The sequence below is a fragment of the Pelophylax lessonae genome, assembly GCF_965119305.1.
Source record: "Pelophylax lessonae genome assembly, chromosome: 1".
Taxonomy (NCBI): domain Eukaryota; kingdom Metazoa; phylum Chordata; class Amphibia; order Anura; family Ranidae; genus Pelophylax; species Pelophylax lessonae.
In genome coordinates this window covers 493,562,231-493,579,203 of record NC_138768.1, presented here as the reverse complement: position 1 = coordinate 493,579,203, position 16,973 = coordinate 493,562,231, and the positions used below count along the sequence as shown (strand labels likewise).

Here is a 16,973-nt window from a genome sequence, read left to right as displayed (position 1 = left end):
CTGCAATAAATGCTATAGCCCTGGAGTGAGTGTAGAAAGAGGGGAATCTGCTGTAATGTGTGCTTTTAACTGGCTAAGCCAGTACTCCAAATTCCTGGATACACAGGTCACTGCCATAGCAGGCTTAAGATTGCCCATGATGGACTGCCAGGATCTCTAGAGCTGCTGGTCCATCTTCTTGTCCATGGGATCCCTCAAAACTCCCATGTCCTCGAATGCTAGGTCGGTTGACCTAGATACCTGGGAGAAGGCTGCATCAATTTTCGGCACCTTGTTCCAGGGGGCTCCTGGGTCCTCATCGAAGGGAAACCGCCTCTTAAAAGGCTTTAGGGAAGAAGGTTTTCCTTTCTGGATCAGCCCACTCATTTCTAATGGCATTTGAAATTGTCTGATGCAGTGGAAAGGTACGACCCTTAGGTTCACCCAGGCCTGCATACATCCTATCATGCAGGGATAGTTCCTTCTTTTCTTCCTCCAAACCCAGGGTGATATAAACTGCCTTTAAGACACCGTCTACCTGTTCTAAGGAAAGCTTAAATTTAGAGGGCATACTTTGCGCCCCTTCCTCCGACTCCTCTTTGGAATGTGAGGGGGAATGACTTTCTTGGGTGGGAGGAACAATTTGTTTCCACTGAAGGAACTGATTGGGAGCCCTGAGAAGAGTGTGAGGCCAATGGCTCACTCAAGGTAGGATCCTGCAGGGATGACCGAAAAGATAGGATGGTAGCATCCAATTCCTTCCTTACAGATACGATTAAATCTCCACATGCTGGAGATGCTTCTTCTTTTACGAAGGCATCAATACATCCCTGGCAAAGTGTCTTTTTCCAAAGTTCACTCTTGCATGAGAGGCATTTCCTCTTAACAATTGTTTCAGAGCTTCTAGCCTGGAAGACATGAAAGAAAAAAAACACACAATTCTTTCTAATAAGTCAACCTAAACCTCAGGGCCACCTAGGTGCACAGGACGACATAAAGTAAGCCCCATGTGTCCTGACAGGCCCCCCAGCCACCAGGGGGGATAATGATAAAAAGGAAGGAGAGAGACCCCACAGTAAGATAGGTAATACACAGTTACCCGTTACCTGGGCCTTACTGGTGCCTGTGCCTGTCCCACTCACTGTAGAAGCTGTATCCATCGCTGGCAGCGGTATCCCACGGCTTTCGGTACCGGTTCCGGAGACCATAATCAAACCTGCACTGGACCGGAACAAGCACCAGCTTGCTCCTCCCCTCTTCCCCTGCGTCCGGCGGAAATTACGCCGCGCGCGTTCTGCCCGAGCGCCGCCCCTTGCGGAAACCTCACTTCCGGCCAGATGAGCATCACTCGATCCGGGACAAGCGGCGGCAAATTTGAAAAAGTAGCGTGGGAAGAAAAAAAGACCGCACCACCAGCCAGAAATGCCATCCAGGGGCTGCGCTCTGAGGGGTCCTGACTCACCTGAGCACTGAAGAGGAAGAGGGAGCCCATGCACTGCAGTCGGTCGTGTGAATGGGAGAAAGCAAAAGTCTCCAAAAATAGGTTAAGGTAGACGCAGGAAGCCAGGTATCTCAGGACCAGCCCAGACTCCCAGCGGACTCAATGCAATACATCCGAGTACAGCTGATGCCGGTGTAATAATGCAAGATTTCATCACTAGGCGATTCGCAAGGGCTGCTGGGATACATCCCAGCAGCCTTTGCGAATCGCCGAGTGATGTAATCGCATATAGGTGGCCGGACCCGGAAGTGCGGATGAATAAAGAAGAAAAAAAAAAAAAGGTATTTCCTTGCAAAAAAAAAAAAAACACAGTAGTTTCCATTGGTATAAGTATTTATAAAGGGGATTACATACATCTAAACTTATGAAAATTGGTGGAACTCCGCTTTAAATATATATGATAGAGTGCGCAGGGATATGCCCACAGAGACCCCAGTACTTTACCACCTCTCTGAGAAACCTCCAGAGCCGATCTGTGCAGCAGGAAAGTGAAAGTAACAGGATATGACATCAGCCTGGATAGAATGTGTACAGGGCCAGGGGGATCTTTTAGGAAGTACTAGGTATTAGGGATGCACCGAAATGAAATTCTTGGCCGAAGCCGAATAATAATAAAATGTTTGGCCGAAGGCCGAATACCGAACGCGGTGTTTCGCATTTTTTCCATTTATTTTGCCAATTTTTTGTCCTCTCTCTTGTCCTCTCGTGTCTCTCTCTCTCTCTCTCTCTTGTCCTCTCATGTCTCTCTCTCTCTCCCTAAATGTTACTGTAGGGAATGGGATTCAGTGCACACTGCAGCCTTGTACCATAGGGTTAATGTTAGTGACACTGTAGGGATTGGGAAGGATGCTGGGAATGGAAATCAGGAAGCATGCAGGCAGCCTTGTAAATTTTAATTGCAGATACAGGGCAGGTCAGGGTTAATGTGGCAACATCAATTACTCAGTGACAGTCAGTCAGTGTCAGTGTGGACTCGATCAGATTATACAGTGACAGACAGTCTCTCATAGTGGTGGTAGTAGGAGGCTGGAGGTGGACTAGTAGGAGCCTGGAAAGGAGCACAGCCGCATACATACATTACTCACTCGTGCACTGCAGCCCGCCCCACACATTCAGTGAGTCTTACTCTCCTCCCTAGTTTTTTCAATGGCACATTCAGGAAGCCAATCACGCCGTGAGTAGCGGCACAGCGGACCCAATCAGGTGTGCAGGCACGCGTGATTGGTTCGCTGTGCAGCTAATCACGGCGTGATTGGCTTCCTGAATGTGCCATTGAAAAAACTAGGGAGGAGAGTAAGACTCACTGAATGTGTGGGGCGGGCTGCAGTGCATGAGTGAGTAATGTAATGTATGCTCACCGCTGAAGTGTCCCGGCTTCACAGAAGTCTGTGAGTCCTGTCCTCCTCCGAGTCCCTTCCCCCTGTAAATATTGTGACCTCGGCGATACGAATATCGCCTACGGCCACAGAACGATAGTCGATATCATATCGACTATCGTTCAGCCCTATTATTCGGCACAAAATTATTCGGCCTTTTGACTTATTCGGCCGAACGCCGAAAGTGCTATTTTTTCTATTTTCGGCCGAATAATGTTCGGCCGCCGAATATTCGGTGCATCCCTACTAGGTATCATCCCCAGGAGTGGGCCCGGGCCCACGCCCCCCCCCCCCCCCCCCAAGACAACTAAGGGATATGGGGGGGTTGCATTTACTCGCCATACCATGGACCAGGTGGGCTCCGCTCAGGCTGGAAGACCTTAAAGATCTAGATTATCCAGTGAGAAACCTCAGACTATTGCTTGTAGTTCTCCAGGAGGAATCCCCCTGAACACTAGCAGAAGTGAGTAAATTATATATATATATATATATATATATATATATTCTTAAAAGAATAAAAAAAAAAAACACGAAGTCCCAGCAGGAAACCTAGGTCCTTCTCTTTCACTATACAGAAACAAACTGGTATGCTGGAGTAGGGTGTGTGGGGTTATGCCTATAGGGACAGCCCCCGTAGGCGTGGTAAATGGTTTTATTTCCTGCCTAGTACTACTCATGTAGGTGGCAGCATAACCCAATGGTATAAGAAGCATAAGAGCTGCATCTGTCAATGGACGATAGAGAAATCTTAAATTATTTATCTTGGTTCTCATTGTTTTACATCACAGAAACCGGACATTTTAACAGGGGTGTGTAGACTTTATACCCATTGTACCTCCCAGTGTCTACTCCACACGACAACATCACACGAGTGGATTTTTTCTATGTAAAAGATATGCTGATGTCTACCACCAGGAAGCTCAAAAAAAAACATTACCAGAACCCTTACCCATTACCTATATTTGCTGATATTTCTCCAGTTACCACTGCCAGACGAAATGGATTTTTATTTATTACGGAAACTTTGCGCATTCAACCGATTAAATATTGCTTCCCTACTAAACTTTTAGTGACATACCAAAACAAACTTGTCCCAATGACACTAAACGATAGCATCAAATATCTTACTATTGGGATTGATAGTGACCCCTCTTACAACCGCTAAGAAAATCAGCTGCACAACACCCTAATCGTGACTGGGCGACAGTGCCCAATACCGGATTGTCTTCTCCTTTCCTTGAAGAGGTAAAGGGCGATTTCTACTCCTGATTTATGGGGTTTTATCAACACCCCCTTATGATGAGTCTGCTATGCATACTAATTTTTTTCCTGGTTTATATACATATTGTCTGCGGTTTCAATTTTGTACTGTATCTACTTTGTTACGTTATTCTTTATAGGCATCTCTATACCGACAAAAAGAGTACCAAATTACACCTTTAATTAACTTTACACATTATGCTGATTTCCTTGCAAATATCTGAGCACACCTCTATAGAACTGTAGTTAGAATTACTTTGTGAAATGCCAAAAGCCTTAACATGCTTTATAAACTAACTGGTTTATGGAGAAAAGCTCTGTGACTTAATAGTAGCATATTATGCGTCAAAGAAATGCATTTTAAACAATCGAAATGCCCTACATGCAAGCACAGCAGCTTCACCCACTATTTGCTAACGCAAAGACAAAATCAAAAGCGTGTCATGATAGCCGTAAAATATACCGGATTTCCAGTTACATTTTCTTTATCAGATCAGCCGGCTAATTATCCTACTGGCCACTATAATAAACATATAGGCTCCCCTAATACCCACCAACAATGCTTTTTACATAGTCTCCAAACAAAAAAAAAATATTCCCCAAAGGGCATATCATTTTGTGGGGATTTCAATGAAATCCTAAATGCTGACCTAGACACCTCTAGCAGAAGCTTGCAAATGATCGTCTATCAAAGCAGACAGTGAATCATAGGTGCCCGAGACATTACCCACCTGGATGGCCCAGGCAAGTTCAGATATGCCCGAGCTCATCACTAATAGTTACATTGGTCCAATGTAACTATATATATCCACTTTACCACTAGAGCATTTTGCTGTCTTACGTCTGGGCCACTTTTTGCGATTCGGCGCTGTGCGAATTTAACTGACAATTGCGCGGTCATGCGACGCTGTACCCAAACGAAATTTACGTCCTTTTTTCCCCACAAAAAGAGCTTTCTTTTGGTGGTATTTCATCACCTGTGCGATTTTTACTTTTTGCGCTATAAACAAAAAAAAAAAAAAAGCGTTTATTTTGAAAAAATAACAATATTTTTAACATTTTTTTTTATATGAAATTCCCCCCAAAAAAAAGATGTAAAAACCAATTTTTTTTTTAATTTTTGGCCAATTTGTTTTCTGCTACCTATGTTTGGTAAAAAAAAAAAAATAAATAAATAAAAAGCGTATTTTGATTGGTTTGCGCAAAAGTTATTGCGTTTACTAACAAAAGGGAAAGATTTATATCATTTTTGGTGTTTTTTTTTTTTTAACGAGTAATGGCGATCTGCGATTTTTTTTGCGGGACTGCGACATTGCGGCGGACAGATCGGACCCTTGACTGACATTTTTGACACTTTTGGGGGTACCAGTGACATTACTGCACTAATCAGTGCTATAAATATGCACTGTTACTGTAAAAATGACACTGGCAGGGAGGGGGTTAATTTTATTGGAGAGGGAGGGGTTAATGTATGCCTGGTGCTTACTGACGTGGGGGGGGGGGGGGGGGGGGAGGTGACTGTGTGAGACAGGGACAGATCGGATGTCCAGCTATGCTGAACACTCCGATCTGTCACTCCCTGTCACTGAGGAGATCCGCCAGCTCTGTTTACACAGGCGGGCGGATCTCCAAACTGGATTCCCCGACGATCGGGGCAGAGCAGCGGCGATCGCCGCCGCTCCTCCCCTGGCCCGACTCCCGCTGTGAATGAAAACAGCGGGAGCGCGCTTCCGGCGGCGCGCTAGCGCCGCCTACAGGGGGAGGAGTCTGGCGACGTAGGTCTACGTCGTCAGACGGGATCGTGCCACTTTGACGCAGTAGTACTCCCGAACATAGCGGTAAAGTGGATATATATATATCTATATATATATATATATATATATATATATATATATATATATATATATATATATATATATATATATATATATATATATATATATAACCCCATCTGGATTTCCTTCAAGCAATATTATTCTTCTCATACTACACTCAGATGGAAAAAAGGCAATAACAGGGGGGTATGTCCTGGCTGCAGAGCGGAATGGCCGCATAACTCCATACCGCTCCACTTCCACAGGGGAATCCAGCGACTCACAGCAGCACACCCAGCCAGAAATACATCCACAAGCAGTGGAAGACACCCGGCACCCACTGAGACATGGCACGCCACAACTCGCAGCCATCCGGCTCACTGATTTCTTCATGAAGCCGACACACAAGGCCACTCAAGATGGCGCCAACGAGCTTCCTCACCCCTCCACACCGAAGGTCAGCCCTCATGGAGGAGCTGATTCCTTACCTTAAACAATTATTCCTCAAACTGATACCAGAGCTATCACCCAGGGACATGCTTATTGACAGAGCGCACAGGATTCCAAAACCAGGACACCTCCCAGGCACAGTCCCCAGAGAAGTCCTGGTTAGGATTCACTATTTCCATATCAAGGACCAACTACTGAGAGCGGCGAGAAACGCCCGCAATCTGACACCACCTTACACAGAAGTTCTGTTTCCAAGACCTATCTGCAGCCACAAACCAAAGGCGCAGGGAATTTGCCCCAGTCACCAACCCAAGTCCTTCAGGACAAATCAGTTAGTCTACAAATGGGGCTTCCCCACGAAGCTGATTGTTACTCATCAAAGCCAACAAGTGGCGTTCACATCCCCGAAGGAGGGGTACAAGCAACTCCACAACTGGGGCTTAGTCCCCACCCCAACACCAAAACGGGACCGGAATAATATCCGCAACACCGCACCACTATCAGCGGCAACCAGACCGACAGGCACCAAGGGTCGCCTCCCACCATGGCAGGTGCCTGGGCCTGATTGTTAAGCTTACTGGCTGGATCTAACCCATCTCCCTGTTTCCCCGGGAAGCTAGGCCTTGATCTCCAACACTTCACCCCCACTAAGAAAGTGTGCTATGCACACACAATTGTTTGATAAACATTTTTAATTATCACAGCTATAGCATTCTCTAGATAACTCGTCTTTGTCTGTACACTCTTATTGGTTGATATTTGTGCATACTGTACTGAGCGACTGTACGAAGCATTGCCCCCGCCCTCACCCTTACCCTCTCTCTCCCATTGTGTATTAAGTATCTGAGTACCTTCTGGACCGTGCACGCGCCTCCACAACTTGCAACATGCCCCTCAATCTGACCTCCATAAACGTAAAAGGCCTAAACAGCCCATTTAAACGCTCCAGATTATGGCGGGAAGCCTCATCACAGCCCACTGACATCCTCTGCGTCCAAGAAATGCACTTCGCTCAAGCGACACCTCCTAAAACCCATCATAAGCTGTTCCCAACCCAATTCTTTGCCAACGCTCCCAATAAAACCAAGGGAGTCATGATTGCAATACACTCATCAGTAACCTTTCAGCTCCATCACTCCGAAATTGACCAAATGGGTAGATACTTGATTCTCTCAGCCACTTTTAATGATGTTCCCCTGTTCATAGCTAACATTTATGCCCCCAATACAAAACAAAAACAATTTTTCAAACTAATTATGGCCAAACTCCAACCCTTCCCTAGAGAATGGGTCATTCTCTGTGGAGACTTTAACAGTGTCCCTGACCCAAACATAGACTCCACAAATCCCCTGGGAAGGCGCTCCAATGTACTCATCTATGATTCAACTCGAAGACTTCTAAGACCCATGGAGGTGCCTGCACGGCTCAGAAAAGGATTATACCTTTTTCTCAGCGGCCAAGGTGTCTTACTCCAAAATTGACCTGTTCTTGGTACATAAATTATTACAGGCAATACCGAGGGCATCCATAGGGGGACATAACTTGGTCAGACCATGAACCTATTAGAATTACTTTGGACGTTGGCCCTAGCCCCCTACGGAACTCGATGTAGAGATTTAATTCAGCCATACTGGCAAACCCGCAGTACCAGGAACAGGTCAAAAGAGAGATCGAGGAGTATTTTTGCATCAATTCAGGATCAGACGCACTTCTATGGAATGCCCACAAGGCCTGTGTTAGGGGCCTTCTCATTAAACTAGGAGCCCAGGAGAAGCGAGGATGCTCTGAACGCATAAATGCTTACTTAACCCAAATTAGACAGCTGGAACAATCTAACAAACGCACACCAAATTTGGCAGATACAAAGGCCCTACGTTGCTTAAGGGAGGAACTCCATACCTACTTAAAATAGGGGTATGATTACTACGTTAAAAAGCTCTGACTTACCTGGTATGCACACAGGAATAAGCCCGGGCACACCTAGCTAGTCAGGTCAAGCGCAGAGCAGCTCTCACCAGAATCCCCTACATGACCAATGCCCATGGAAAGAGGGTTAGTAACCTCCAGGAGATAGCCGACTGTTTTAAAGACTACTACTCAAAGTTGTACAACCTGACTACGTCGACACCACCACCTGACCCAAATAAGATTAAAGCCTTTCTACAACAGCTACAACTACCATCCCTCACATCCACCTAACTTCAGCGATAAATAGACCATTCTCTGAGAAAGAAATCATGACAGCCATAAGTGAGCTCCCCCTCCACAAAGCCCCTGGACCGGACGGCTTTGGTAATGAATATTACCGCACATTTCCCATGCTACTTAGTCCAGGGCTTGACAAATTTGTTTGGAATCTAGGAGCCAGCTAAAAAAAGTTAGGAGCCAGTTTTTGTTTTTTTTAACAAAGCTTTAATTTTCATTGACGAACATAACCGATCTTAAATTTACACATAAAGACGACTAAAACCAAACATCATAGGCATTTAACTTGTGTAGATAATGAATATATTCTGATGTGAAACACCAGCTGTTTAATGCAATGTCATTTTTTTTTTCACTTGGCTTTTTGTGGCCATGAATATGCCTTGTCCTTTTGCAATTAAAGTACAAAATGGTCAACGGCCTTTGCAGGATCAAAATCCTTCACTGATGGTCCATTCCATGTTGGTCAACAACAAATCACCTAAACTTTCTTGCTGCATTAAAGATCTGAACTTATTTTTTACAAAGTTCATTAAGCTGAATCCTCTCTCACAACATGCGGTTGAGACAGGCAACACAGACACTATAGACAACAAGTTTCCCAAAACTGGAAATCTGTCTGTGTTGGAGAGTGCCAAATCCAGAAGTTAACTCAGTTTCTTTCCTTTTCCAAGGACTTTAAATTCATACCACTCAATGTGGATTGCATGCATGCATTTATCGTGCATTTCAGGCAGTGAGAGTTGTTTCTGGAAATGCTGAGCCAATGTTGTAATGTCATCAACACCAAAGTCTTGTAGTGCTTTTCCCGATGGCCAGGCAAAAAGGTATCAAACACTGCAGTGGAACGTTCAATATTCCTTTGAATGAAAAAAAAAAAAAAAAAAAAAAAAAAAAAAAAAAAAAAAAAAAAAAAATCGCTCTTCTAGATATTTTCCACCATACTGAAGCAATTTGTCCTTTTCATGCTGGATCAAAGAAGTTGCAGTATTACTGAGTCCATGCAACTGTACATCTCGATACTGTCCTTTGAGTGATGTTCCAGTTAGAAATCTCTCCTCATACTGTTGTGGCACATCTTTGAGAGATTTTAAAGAAGAAATAGGGTTTTTCACATGCAACACAATTGTGCTTAAGAAAAACTCTTCCCTTTAAAATAAAAGGGAGAGGTTAATCATTTCTAGGTAGTCAAGAAGAAAATGGAGCATGTGAACAAATTTAAAATCAGTTAGTTTTTTCAACAAACCATGTGCAGCTGCAGAAGCACTGTCTTTTTCTGCAGCAACACTTTCCAGGTGGACTGTCACACATTTCCAATCTTTGACAAGTGCAGAGAGAGCACTAACTTTGCTGGACACCCATCTTATGTTATGCAAGTACTGAAATTTCTGGATTTGTTTCATGAAAACTTTCAGCTACCTGCTTTAGCTGTCGCATTCTCTTGGGTGAATGCTGGTAAAGTTGGTACAGCTTCTTTAAAACAGAGTCAAGGTCATCAATGCATTTTCCCTCTTTCATAGAGCTTAATACACTTAAATTTAATCTGTGTGCAACACAGTAAATGCCAATGACATGGCTGAGATTTTGACGTACTTTCTGTACCAGTCCATTTTCAGCTCCAATCATGCTTGCAGCACCATCTGTACCAATTCCAATCCGCTGGTTTGAAAAAAGCCAGTCTAAAAGACCATGTGTCTTCAGCTCTTTAGTGATGGTTTCTAAGTACCCATCTGCAGTTGTCATTTTTAAGAGGTAGGATTGATAGAAATACTTCTTTGATCCTTTTGTTCTTGATGTATCTGACATATAATATTAATTTGTCTACTCCTCCTTTGTCAGTTGATCCATCTAGCATCAAACTAACATATTTTGCCTCCTTTAGCTCGCAGATGAGTCCTTTCCAGATTACAATTGCAATATGCGAGATGAATTCCTTGCATCTCTTGTCATTTGCATACTCCTCTCTCACAGCAACCCCTAGTTTCCCTGTTAGCTCTAACAAACCTTTAAAGTCTGTATATGGCTTGTTGTTATTTGCAATATAATAGGCTACATTAAATAGCACTTTCATGTGGTTGAACATCCCTTGGTCCATTTTGTGAATGCATACAGCCAATGGGGTAGCTTCTGGAGCTAACAAGGCATGTTTGGCCTTCATACATTTTTCATGCTGGAGTGACTTTCCATGTTTCTTAAAGGTCTCCAGTTTAAATGGTCCTGAAAACCCTTTTGCAATTTTGGATGTGTGGTCGGCAGTGCCAGGGAAGGAGGCACAACACTCACATATGGCTATACCTGTGTTATAGTCATATTTAAACCATGTGAGTTCTTTGCACCAATCTTGCTTAAACTTCCTTCTGCCATCATTTTGAGGGTGACTTGTTAAAGGGGACTCCTCTGCTGGTTATTCTTCTATTGTGCAGTTTGATTCTGCAATAACATTTTGCACTGCACTTTTTGAACAAGAAGTCTTTGCAAAGAAATTTGTCATTCGCAGTTGCTTGGTATCTTCTGGCATCATGGCTTTTGCAGCACGTTTCATTTCTTCTGAATTCACAAACAAAGATGTTTTTATTGAAATCCCAATAAGTAAAATAGTCTACAAATTATGGTGTGTGTATATATACTGGAGTTATTTGCTTTTTTTTTTATACTAGTAATGGCGGCGATCAGCAACTTAGAGCGGGACTGCAATAGTGCGGCATACAATCGGACAATGACACTGGGAGGGAACTAACTGCCACTGACATCTAAAGTGACACTAATACAGTGACCAGTGATAATATACACTGTCACTGTACTAATGATACTGGGTAGGAAGGGGTGAACACCAGAGGCAATCAAAGGGTTAACTATGTTCCTAGTAGTGTGTAAGTGTTTACTATGTGGTGCTTTAACTAAGGAAAGTGACTGTTTTTATTTCCTGCTTTGCAGGACACAAAACCAGAACATCCCCGCTATTAATTTACCAACACAGGTCTCTCTCCTGTCATCCACTCCACCAATAGGCAGGCCACGGTGATGAATCATTGGCCAGGCCCCCTGATTGGCATTTTCTGGAGCTGGAAGTGCCAGATGGCTGCTTACCCACAGCAGGGCTAAATGTAAATGTAAAAAAACACCTGGCTGGCGCCCAGAACTGCATGTACTGGGCGTTGGGTGATATAGTTTGCACAACCCTGTGAAAGGAATGGCAGGCACAGCACTTCTAGCCCCCAGGCACAAACCAAACACAGCAGAAGGCCATGTGGACCATCTCCAGTAGGTCAGAGGCCCAAGGCAGAAAGGCAGCATCACGACCTGTCCATCACTAGGCCATGTAAAGACTCGTACACACTATAATTTTTCTTTTTTTTCGTTCATCCCAACAGGTTTAACAGAAAAAAAAAACTAACAGCTCAGGTCTGAGCCGCTGTACTAACAATCCGATGTTAGTACAGCGATCTCCCCTGCTGAGCTATTGTGTTCTGACAGGGGGACAGCCATTGGCTGAGTGCACCGATTTTATAGCATACTCATCTGACAGAAGCCGGCCCAGCTGCCATACACACGGGTCGAGATGTTGCCTGGCATTTGGCCCATGTGTACGGGGCTTGATGGTGTGATGTGCAGCGGCTCACCAGGGAAGGACAGTGCAGCAAGGTTGGGGTGATAGGAGATCCAGTGACCAAGAGTAACATATGCCACCTTAGGCCCCTTTCACACCTACGCCAAGCAGAATCCGCATGCTCAGTGGGGATTTCTCTGCTGATCCCCGCTGAGCAGGCGGATGACAGGTCCTGTCCGCTCTGCTATGCAGACACAGCCCATTCTCCTCTTTGGGGCAATCAGATGGAAATGGACTGTCTGTTGTTTTCCATCCGATGCCATCCAATCCGATTCACTGGACAGATGGTAAATAGAACCACCATCCGTCTGTTTTTGGCGGACAGGATCGGATGGTGGTAGGTTGCCACTCCATAGAGACTGAAGGGTCCGATCAAGTCCGCCTAAAAAACTGACAGGTGGACCTGATCAGAAAGCCTGTGTGAAAGGGGCCATCAGCTGTGTGGCTGTGGCATGGCAGGGCGATGATGAAAAATAATATATTATTTTTTTTTTTTTTTCCATAAAAAGATTCTTATTGAGAATAAGGGATTATAATGAAAAACAAAAACAACATCAACACATTGCAAGGAGATTACAAAATGCAATTTTTAAAGTAACACTCTTTTGCAGAAGTGCATAAATATGTAGAACACATTATGCTTGAACTTGCAGGAGAGAGCGGTGTAAAATGGGATTTAAAAAAAATAAAAATAAAATAATAACCACACTCCCTGCACATTTAAGCAAAGGGCGCCAGATGAAGACTGCAAAAACTTCCATCTCTCCTCCTCTTGGAAAGGCGGGCATTGAGAACAGGCAGTGGAAATTCCTTGCAGCACTGTTAGTGACTGCTTGTCATACTCCCGGCCACCACAAGAGGGCACCAGTTCCCCTTTGGAAGCGTCTCAGTGAAGAAGGCCGAAAAGCCGGGCCTCAATTATCTGACGGTGCGGTAGTTCGAGCGCGGGGGGGGGGGGGGGTCGCAAAGCCACAGTACATCTCCTGCAGTGCACCCCAGGCACCAGGTCGCTAATTCTAGTCGACAATGCGACCTGACGCTTTGGGTTTGTCGAACCCTGACTTAATACCTTCTTATCTAACGCATTTACTAGGTTTGCGCAAACAGGCCAACCCCCCAAAGAATCTCTAGAAGCTGCAATTGTCACGATATCATTGCGGGGTTAGCACATTGCTGGGCATCTTTTCTTAAGGCTTCTTTCTACCTCCATTTTATCCATCTGCCCACCCCCCTCGGTTACTTCCTTTTGTTTCACTTGACCCTCCCTTCTAGATTGTAAGCTCTAACAAGCAGGGCCCTCTGATTCCTCCTGTTTTGAATTGTACTGTAACTGTATTGTCTTCCCCCACACTGTAAAGCGCTGCACAAACTGTTGGCGCTATATAAATCCTGTATAATAATAATAATAATAATAATACCACCAAAAACAGGCAAACTCCACTCTGACCCAGCCAAATATAGGCACATTTCGTTGCTCAACACGGACATTAAATTATATGCGAAAATACTTGCTAGCCGCTTATCCTCGCATATTCACCACCTAGTACACCCCGACCAAGTGGGCTTTGTGCCCCAGAGACAGGCACCAGATGGCACCAGGAGATTCAACTTAATACAGTGGGTGGAACGACATCAAATGCCTTCTCTGTTCCGGTCTCTGGATGCAGAGAAGGCTTTTGACAGGGTGCACTGGTCATACCTCACAGAAGTCCTGAACAAATTTGGCTTTCGAGGGCACTGTCTTTAAGGCCATCCTGAGTCTAAACTCTGCCCCATCAGCCAGAGTACGAGTAGGAGGATTATGCTCCCTACCCTTCAATATCTCCAACGGCACCCGCCAGGGGTGTCCATAGTCACCATTGATTTTTGCATTGGTGATGGAACCCCTGGCGGTAGCGATCAGATCTGACCCCAGTATTGAAGGTATCCAGATAGCTGGTGTAACCCACAAACTTGGTTTATACGCAGACGACGTAATAGTTGCACTCACCAATACCACCCAATCCCTACCAAAACTCACAGAGCTACTTACTCAATTCAGCAGAAAATCCCTCTACAAAATTAATTTCTCTAAATCCTCCATGATAGGAAGTGGATTGACACCACAAGTGAAACACCAAATTACCGAGCTGTTTAGCTTCCCCTGGGCTCCGCTCCGGCCACCTCATTAACATATTTAGGGATTCAGCTACTAACCCCCTCAACGCACACGGTTCGAAGTCATTTGGAACTTACTACCAAGAAACTGAGGGATACAATCCAACATCTAGTTACGATAAAAGCCTCTTGGGCGGGTAGGATTAATCTGACCAAAATGTACCTCATGCCCCACATATACTTATTCCGCTTTGTCCGGCGACCTTCATGCAAGACTGACTTGCATCTCTCCAACGTACCCTTGACTCCTTTATCTGGGGTGGTAAACGCCCAAGAATTAACAGATGAATTCTCCGAACCCAAAAGGAAACTCTCAGGTATGGGGGTTCCAGACGTTAAAATCTACTACAAAGCAATAATCCTGAATCAACTCGAACGCTGGTGGAAACCCTCGCAACAACACCTCTGGACACAAATAGAGGAGTCGGTGCTAGGTTACCCTCCTAAACTACTATTGGCCGCTATTTGACTTCAGTACAAACCCCCCAAGTCCTATCTGGACACAATTAACGTTGCCACCAGAATATGGGCCTCAGTCCCCTCATCTGCCCAAGGCACCCCCAGGAACATCTTCCCCGTGATTCCGCTAGATGCCCTTAACCTACTAAGCGATGATCTAGGACTCAATACATGGTCAGAGGCAGGACTGAAAACCCTAAATGACTTATTAGACAATGGGAACTTGGCCTCATTTCAAACAATCCAAAGGAAGGCAAACATCAATCATAAAGACTTCTATAAGTTCCTGAGGGTCAGGCATATCCTACAATCCATCACACAGTCACCCTCTATTGTCCCCAAAGACCTTCTACTGGTGTTTGAGAACCCCTCTCACCCCACAAACGGGATATCCAGCATCTATAAAAAACTTTAATAACTTTCGGGTGTCAGGGGAAAACTACAAGCATGGAACAATGGGAGCGTAACCTCCACTTCATAATGGACCTCCAAGACTGGCATAGGTCAACAAACAACCTTCTGAGATCCTCTAAATACCTAACACACTTGGAATCACTCCAAAAACTCATACACTTCTGGTACTACACCCCAGACAAACTGACACCTATGTATCCCCAACTTTCCAATCTTTGCTGGAGGGGTTGTGGCCAACTGGGATCCATGGTCCACATCGGGTGGTCCTGTCCTGCACTGGCCGGCTATTGGCAAGATATCATTGAACTGATCAGATCAGTAACGGGATCACAGGGGGTGCTCACCCCACAGCTTGCTCTGCTGGGAGGGGGCTCAACGGATGGCAACCGCAACATCGCACCATAATCACTCACATCCTTATAGCGGCAAGTCTGGACGTTGCCCGGAAATGGAAGGACAAACAACCTCCCACTATACAAAGACTAATGATCACACTCAATCATCATATGCAGATGGAGTACATGTATGCGGAAGCCCACATCAGGATCCCCCGATTTCTCTCACAATGGTCCTCCTGGCTATCACACTCTAGATGTATCTTGAAGACCCCATAAGACTGAATCGCAGATAATACACACAGTCCACCATGGCTGAACAGAAATGATCAATGTGCCAAAAGCATTCGCACAAACAAATTAACCCTCTAACTGTTGAAAGGTAATATCTAACAGATCTCATGTCCAAGATGATCTAAATACCCCTCCCTCCCCCTCCATATCCCAGCAATGCTTTTACAGCATTATTAGACCCAAGGTTTACCATAAAAGTGTACTGTTAAAGTTTATTGTTCTACTCGTTAATCTGTGCTATAAGGGAACACCTTGAGATACTGCAACAGAAGGTTGCAGGCGTTGACACCATCCTCAGACACAGTATGTCCCCAGATGGGGTGTCTCTGGGTGCTGGACAATGCCCTAGACCAGGGGTGGGGAACCTTTTTTCTGCCGAGGGCCATTTGGGTATTTTTAAAATCATTCGGGGGGACGTACAAAATTATCAACTTAAAAATGTGCCTGTTATATTTGGTCAAATATTTAATTAACTCACCCCTAATGTGATGGCTGCAACTGCTTCCCTTTGGTGAGGGGTGTGATGTTAGCTGGTATTGATGATGTTGCTACTGGCAACTGGTTTTCCAGGTTTCCTCTCTCAAAATGCAGAGCGATGAGTGCCCCCCAATCAACGCAGAGCGATGAGTGTCCCCCAATCAACGCAGAGCGATGAGTGTCCCCCAATCAACACAGAGCGCATGGGGATTAGAGCGCCTCCTGATTACACACAGAGCAGGGTTCTTCTACTTACCTGGCGCGGGCGCTATCACACAAAGTCACGCCTCCTGGACCGACTCCTGTGATAGACGTCACCACTGTGCGGTCTATCATAGGTAGGAGGCGTGATTTTGTATGACAGCAGCCGCGCCAGGTAAGCAGAGGAACCCACTCTGTGTGTAATCAGGAGGTGTTACCCCTCCACTTCACCTCTGGAGGCAGCCCAATGGCAGGGCCGGATCAGATGGCTTCGGGGGCCGCATACAGCCCGCAGGTTCCCCACCCCTGCCCTTCATTGCTCCAGTCCTATCGGGTTCAATGTTATATAGTTACATGTTAAGTGTTAAAACTGCTATGCTTGCTGTAATCCCTTAGAAAAACTGTTAATTTATACAAACTCGACTATGTTTACACTGTTTATCC

The 16,973-nt window shown here is 45.0% G+C and overlaps 1 protein-coding gene and 1 pseudogene across 2 annotated transcripts in view; both read right to left on the bottom strand.

The window, feature by feature from the left end:
- Positions 1 to 16,973, bottom strand: part of HDGFL2 (HDGF like 2) — a gene marked incomplete at its 3' end in the record, with an annotated part of 529,328 nt that overhangs the window by 511,680 nt on the left and 675 nt on the right. The gene's annotated exons all lie outside the window — the stretch shown is intronic.
- On the bottom strand, positions 788 to 10,680 carry LOC309544504 (zinc finger protein 862-like; annotated as a pseudogene). Its single transcript has 2 exons — positions 9,531 to 10,680; positions 788 to 887 (listed from the first exon to the last, which is right to left on the bottom strand). The product of its transcript is annotated as a zinc finger protein 862-like (transcript).